This window comes from Montipora capricornis, chromosome 14 (genome assembly GCF_036669925.1).
Source record: "Montipora capricornis isolate CH-2021 chromosome 14, ASM3666992v2, whole genome shotgun sequence".
Lineage (NCBI taxonomy): Eukaryota > Metazoa > Cnidaria > Anthozoa > Scleractinia > Acroporidae > Montipora > Montipora capricornis.
Window position 1 is genome coordinate 14,216,996 of NC_090896.1, and position 7,500 is coordinate 14,224,495.

The 7,500-nt window shown below is 38.7% G+C and overlaps 2 long non-coding RNA genes across 2 annotated transcripts in view; one reads left to right on the forward strand and one right to left on the reverse strand.

Annotated features, from left to right (window-relative positions):
- LOC138032130 (uncharacterized) overlaps positions 1 to 2,821 on the forward strand; it is an 8,287-nt gene extending 5,466 nt beyond the window's left edge. Inside the window, exons 2-4 of the long non-coding RNA XR_011128282.1 lie at positions 1,733 to 1,827; positions 2,311 to 2,384; positions 2,689 to 2,821. This is a non-coding gene — a long non-coding RNA (uncharacterized lncRNA). The remainder of the gene's footprint in view (positions 1 to 1,732; positions 1,828 to 2,310; positions 2,385 to 2,688) is intronic.
- On the reverse strand, positions 2,223 to 2,811 carry LOC138032129 (uncharacterized). The gene is made up of 2 exons (XR_011128281.1): positions 2,672 to 2,811; positions 2,223 to 2,349 (listed from the first exon to the last, which is right to left on the reverse strand). It is a non-coding gene; the product is annotated as an uncharacterized lncRNA (long non-coding RNA).
- Positions 2,822 to 7,500: the final 4,679 nt, after the last annotated feature.

A 7,500-nucleotide genomic window follows, 5' to 3' on the forward strand; every position in this document is an offset into this window, starting at 1 on the left:
CAATTAAACTCCCAAGTACACCGCAAGGGAAAAATACCGAAATCAATCACGTCTTTGATGCTCTACGAGCCAACAACTATCCCTCCTTTGTTATTTCCAATATCTTAAGGCAGAAATTTTCCAAACCACCCACACATGCCATCCCTTCACCTGAAGAATTGGTTGGCATGTTTTTTAAATGGTTTGCGCCTCAAGAGAACCCTAACGGTTTTGCTGTCCTTCCTTTCATCAATGGTGTTACGCAACCCCTAACAAGAATTCTTCGAAGACACGATATCCGAGTTGTAAATAAGCCCCTCAAGACTTTACAACAAGAATTCCTTTCTCCTAAATTCAGACCAGCTATTGAACACCAACCCAACGTGGTTTATAAAATACCCTGTGCCGATTGTGATTGGTGTTATATAGGTGAAACTGGCCGTTGCTTTGAAACCCGCAAGAAAGAACACGTTAGGAATGTAAAAACATGTGCCAATGGGTCAAACATTGCGAAACATGCGTGGTCTTTCGGTCATCGCATTGATTTCAGTCATTCTCGAGTTATCGACAAAGGCTCTTTTCGTGTTAGGAAAACTCTAGAGGCCTGGCACACCTCTTCTACCAAGCATGCTGACAATAACTTTAAGCCGATTCCTAATCAGTATAAAATTCTTTTTTAAACAATAGCCACCATTTTTCATCCCTTTACTCTGTTCTTTTTATCATTTTTATCTCGCCTTTTCTGTATATATTTCACTAATTTACATTCAACGTTTTATCCGTGGATCGACAGCCGAAAGCTTATATTCTTTTTCAAAATTTTTAGCCAGAGAACGTTTTTTATTGTATTTTAATATGCCTAATCCTGGCTGCGCTTCAATTTTTAACAGGAGGAATGTTTAACGGGCGATAATTTCCTTTCAATTGCAGAGGACATAACAAATAGAACTGCACAAGTCGTCCATTTTGCAAGGGAGACAATTTCGGCCAATCACCACTAATGTAAGAATGTCTATATCTTCAGACCAATCAGCGTGGGTGTCATAACGGTGTGTGCCAGGGTCTTCTCCGCCCCGCCATCTTGAAAGCAGAGTAGACCCTGGGAACGAGGTTGGTGTTATCATGCTAAACGCAACAGGGCTGAATAACGTCTGCGCATGTGCTAGCTGTCATGGCGCGATCGATTGGGTGCGGCCTAAGTACCACAACAATCCTTATGAAAATGGCGGTGTTTTCGAAAATTCTCGTGGAGACCCCGGTGTTTTGTAAAAAAGGGGCGTTTAACTAAAAACGGGAGCTTGACGTTTTCAGAAGAGGTCCGTCGAAAATAGGTCTTTCCACACCGTTTTGTACAAAAGGGTTTAAAGTATGTACAAAAGGTGAAAATAGTGCGGAAACCCGATAGTTTTTTGCGCGAACTTTATCGATTGTCCATGGGAGAGATGAGTTACGTGGGGTTGATATGGGTTACGTTTACTTTGTTGTTGCTGGGGTGTTATAGAAAGCCCACGGACCGGATTTGTTGGTTTGTAAAGCGAACAAGAACTGGGGAAGTATGCCAAGGTCCCCTGGGGCGGTTTGACGAGGCCATTGCCCGATTTGTAAACCGAGATTTAAATTGTTGGGCCTGTACTCGACACTGGATGAGAGCAAGCCGTGAAGCAAACGAGTATTGCTCCTCTCCATTTCTTGAACACTCCACGCAGCTATCTAAAAGAAGCATCCCGAAGAGATTTTACCATCTATTTGATAGGTTAGGAGCTAACACCCACAATTATCGGCCAGGGATATGCTGGTGAAATAAAGGCGTTACGATAGCAGACAATGCCTTGTCAAATTCCACCAAAGGTCAGTGTACAAATGTTTATTCTCTTCCTCATTTTATTTTTATCCAGAAAATTAAGTCTTATATACTAAGGGAATATGAAAATTATTACATAAAATATATATTTAATAAATAAATTAATTAAAAGAAAACACACTTAATTAATTTATTTATTTATTTGGTGTTACATAAAACAAAACCTTCGTATGAGTTTTTTATTATTTTTATTACCTTTTTTATTGTTATGGTACTTTTCATAATTTTATATTTTAAAATGTAAAGTGTTTATAAATATAATTAGCGCTATATAACATTTAATTATTAATTTTTTTTACCTCATGACTTCAAAGGTCACGACAAAAATATTTTTAAAACCAGTCAATAATATTGCTTGGCTAAGAGCACCAACTCCACCTCATCCAGAACAGCACAATTTTATTCATATCAAACAGTGTAACATTCATGAAAAAGCACAGGAATAATTGTCTTGGTGTGTATCTTCGTAGGACACTTCTTCATAGAATTCCAATCGACTTGAGACAGCCCTGGAAAACAAGGAAAGTACACCATTCAGCTTCAGGTACACTACCAAGCACAATTTTTGTATAGAATTGATGCATTTTGCTTTACAAAATGGCTAGGCTTATACTAAGCTGTAAAGGAAAACAGCACGTGACTTAAACTAAAGCAAGGCACAGAAATATAAAAATTTCTGTAAATTCTATTCTCCAACATATTTTTTGGCAGTCTGAATATGTTTCCTCCTAACTTGCAACAATTTTGTTTCTAGAGCTCAAATTAAAAGGCATGAATTTGATATATTTGAGGTTATATTTAAGCATATTTTGTAAACAAAATAACTATTACCTTTGTTTGTTTTGCAGACATCACCTTTGACCAGCTGGTCACTCAATGCCAGACTGCTGTGTTCAAATACTATGACAGCAAACCTGAAGCACCACTGTATGATCCAGTTATGATGAGGGAATTTTGCGAGGAGAATGCTCCTGGGCTGTTTGATCTTTTTTTAAGATCCATTACAAGAAATGACAGCAGAATATCAGCAGAAAGGGAAGCCCTACAAAGGCGAAGAACAGTGTCACTGATTCACATTCTTTCACATAATATTTTTAGGTTTGTAGTTGGAAATTTATGATATTTAGGGAATTGAAGAAAACCCGTGAAGTACAAAGTACATATCTTAGAGTTGTAAAACCACAACTTAATGTAATGAATCTGTATAATAAAAAATTATAACTTTTTTGTACAGGTCACAGAAGACATGCCAGCTTCAAAAGGACAGTGGTTTGTACTCGTCATTTACTGGACTATCCTTACAGGGATTGTCTCCTGGACCAGTCCTTGGCTTTTCAGTCAACCCTAGAACAGTACAAAACCTGTGCTAGCAATCGTTTTTTTTTTGTTTTGCTTATCTGGAAGCGTGAAATATATGTTTTTGTGTGTCTTTTGAGGGATTTTCCTAGTCAGGGAGGGATGGGTTCTTAATGTTTTATGTGGAGGCGGGCTGATTGTTAACCTCGCACGGGACCTATGTCCTATTGTTGATTCTACCTTTTATGTATTCATACTTAATCAGTAAATAAATAAATGAATAAATAAATAAAATGTAATTGAATAATATCAACTAAATAACACCAGATAGTTTTAACATAATTCCCTTAAACATATCTATAATTAATAATAATAATAATAATAATAATAATAATTATTATTATTATTATTATTATTGTTAATGCAAGTACATTCATACAGTGACTGTAGATGTGTAGTTAAATACAGGACACCATTTAAGATCAGTAATAAAACTGTGAATTCATGCATTTTTCAGCTTGACTGCTTGATAATCAACTTTCTTGATGATTACCACAACATCCACAAAAGAAAAGTTCCAACTGACCAGCAAAAGACCAAGGTGGCACACATGGCCTCTTCAATGGTAGACATACATCCACACATTTAGTTACAGAGAAAACAAATAAGATGAAAACTGACCATCTGGAGTTAAATAAATATAACATCTGTGAGAGGATTTTCTAAAGGAATGTGACTTGTGTCACACGTAGTGACACATTTGGTCATAAACGTTCGTTTGGTCGATAACGTTTGTTTTTAATAATAATAATAATAATAAATAGATTTATATAGCGCCATATCCTAACTGCTCTATGGCGCTTTACAATACTGTATTAAAAAGATAATGACTACATTAATTACAAATACATTAAAAGATAATTAAGACAAAAATCACATGAAATCACAAAATATTTGAAAAAAAAGCTTTTTTGAAAAGGTAAGTCTTCAGACATTTCTTAAAAGTAGCTAAAGAAAAACCAGGCTGTCTCATATGAATGGGCAGAGCATTCCACAACCGTGGGGCAGCCACTGCGAAAGCTCTGTCACCATAAGACTTTTGAATAGACCTTGGGACAACCAGAAGAGACTGATTGGATGACCTGAGACTACGACTGGGGATATATGGTGTTAGCAAATCACTAATATAAGAAGGGGCTAAATTATTCAGAGATTTAAAAACCAACAACAAGATCTTAAAAACAATGCGATGCTCCACTGGTAACCAATGGAGCTCAGAAAGTAGTGGTAAAGTATGACCAAATTTAGGATAACGCTTAACAAGACGAGCGGCGCAGTTCTGTACAGACTGTAGCCTCTGAATCTGGTATTTTGGTAGTCCGTATAAAAGGGCATTCCCATTGTCTAACCTGCAAGTTATAAAAGCATGTATAAGCGCCATTGTAGACTCCGCTGACAGATAGTTCCTAATTTTGGCTATCCTCCTTAGATGGTAAAAAGCCGATTTGCATATAGCACTAATATGTTTCTCAAACGTTAAACCATTGTCAAAAACTACACCCAAATTACGAGCTGATGCTGATGACTGTACTACGGAACAACCAATTGTGAGAGAAGATAACACGGGACGAGGCCGATACTGAGAACTAATAACAAGTAGCTCCGATTTGTCGCCGTTAAGCTTAAGCTTATTACAGCACATCCAGTTGTCTATCTCACAAGCACAGGCTTCAACTTGAGAAACTGCTAAAGCTTCCGCATCACCACCCCGGGAATCGAAGGACAAGTACAACTGGGTATCATCGGCATAAAAGTGATAACCCATGTTGTACCTTCTAACAATATCAATATAAGATCTCCGCCGCTCTACCGACTGAGCTACAAGGTCAGACGGGAGCAGGCCGTGGGAAGTGAAGATGTTAAAGTCACGGCAATGAACATGTACAAGTACAAGGAAAGGTTACGTTTATACAAAAATTCCCACCCTGGTCAGAGTTTTTCTCTGTCCTTGTGTGGGCCCATTTCCATCTGTAGGGCTAACGCTCACATGGTTCATATGGGATTGAAATCTAAAATATAAGTGCTACACGGCCAACGTTTGTATAAACGTAACCTTTCCTATTTACAGCATCGCACTGTATCACATAGTTCTCATAGTCTCCAGGTAGACGTGTTGACCGCCAGCGACGCTCAAGTGATCTTCTCTTACGTTTTTCTGAAGCGATCTCGTCAGTATACCATGGAGAGTATGGGCGAATAGTGACGGTTTTGGTCTTAACAGGAGCATAAACATCCACCAGTTTCGATAAAGTGGTGTTGTATTGTTCAACGAGTGCGTCGAGATCCGGAGAAGGATCCAATATTAAGCTAGAACAATTGAGTTCATTACGAAGCTTATCAAAGTCAATTGACCGAGTCTTGCGGAAGGAGATAGTTTTCCTTTCCAGTGGAGGCTTGGCTAGGGTTAAGTTACAATGGACAGCGAAGTGGTCAGAAATCCGCTGTCGTACACAACAATTGGTAATAATTCCATTTCCGCTAGCTCTTGTGATAACCAAATCAAGTGTGTGGCCAACGTGATGAGTCGGCCCAGCAACATGTTGTGTATTGAGTAAGATCGAACGAATCGAGAACACTTAAAAAACGCCTTGCATCACAATCATTTGCTTGGTCTACACGAAAATTAAAATCTCCAACAAGTAACAGAGGTTCAGGTGTCAGGATTAGGTGCTCGAGAAAAGTTCTAAATTCATCGAGAAACAAGGCCACACTGAAAACATTAGTAGAAGATGGAGGAGGACGATAAATATTGACAAGTCTCAAATTGTAATTACCAGTCGATTTCAGAAGGACTTGTACAACTTCAAAACTTCTGTAATCCTCAGGTTGCAATGTAGTGACTTTGAATGATTTTCTGACCAGAAGACCGACCCCTCCGCCTTCCGAGGTTGCCCTAGGAACCTGATGGAATGTAAATCCAACAGGACAAATATCCCGACAAAAATAAACATCGAAGTCATCATCGTGAAGCCAGGTTTCAGTAATCGCTAAAATGTCAATATTATGTTCCGTCACATAATCATTCAACATGAGAGTCTTATTCCTAATAGATCTTGAGTTAATAAGCGCGAAATTTGAGACCGCCTGCTGACGCCGTAGAACAAACTCCGGTCCAGATTGTAACGAGATGGAAAATCAAATTGCTTCTATTGGTACACGAGTGCAGCGGAGCAGAACACGCTGAAGTAGATCTCACAGAGATAATGGTTCTAATTCTTCTCCGACCAGCTCTTCTACCCCTGAATTTCAAGATTCCAGAGTTCTTCAATGCCCTCAGAGTAGACATAGGAAGTTTCGTCTGACATGACGTCCGCAGGCCCAACAGAAAGCTTCGACTGTACGAAGTCCTTGAAGTAGAAAAGAGAGTACGGCCAGTATGCAAATTCGGTAACGCAACATGGCTAGCACTAAAATTAAAAACCAAACGTTGAACAGGCACAGGTCCAGGATTTATAGAAATATCGACGAATATAGTCAAATCGAGCGGCGGGTCGTGCCCAGGTATAGCAAGGGACGTCAAACCCCGTTTAGTAGGCTTACTGAGCGCTTTTGTTGTCCTGTTGAAGCCGGTCGAAGAAACAAGCTTGAGTTTGGCTGCTCGAAGTCGAGATGAAAACACAACGATGTGGTCCAAAATTCCCCTAAAACAATCCAAAACGTTTCTATGGCTGTTATGTTGATGTTCAAGAGAGTTCTGAACTTGTCCGCGTATAGAAAACACGCAAAATAGTGAAAATAAAACCAGTAGGGCAAGCGATTGAAAATTCGTGGCAGCCATGACCGGCGCCTACATACTTACTAAACTTCGGCATAATTGTTGATGAAGGTGATGGTACACTTCATAATCTAAATTCCTTTTCGCAAACCGACTTAAATGTTAAGCTTTTATATGTAAAAGTCGTTAAGTGTTTTAACCAGGATAATTACTGTATGTACAATCTAGTACACTTCATAAAACTGTAAACTTATGTAAACAAGCACTTTGAACTTGACTTTTCCAGCTTTTTTCGATCGCAACGGCTCGTCAATTACAGCTTGCTTTTAAAAGGAAGCCTATGTGAAACGATTTGAAGAACTGGCTCAGAAGTGTACAAGAAGCCTGCCAAAGGACAGTGAAATTTACTGTAGTTCGTTATTCTATAGATCGTTTTCACTGTCACGCAATAAAAAAATAAATCGAAAACCATCCACTGGAAAAAGTCAAGAATTCGTGATGTTGTAGAAGATAAATGAAGAAGACACTTCTCCAAGTTTTAGGCCCGTGCGTTTCCCCAAACTTCAGATATTCGTCGAAATGTTTCGCA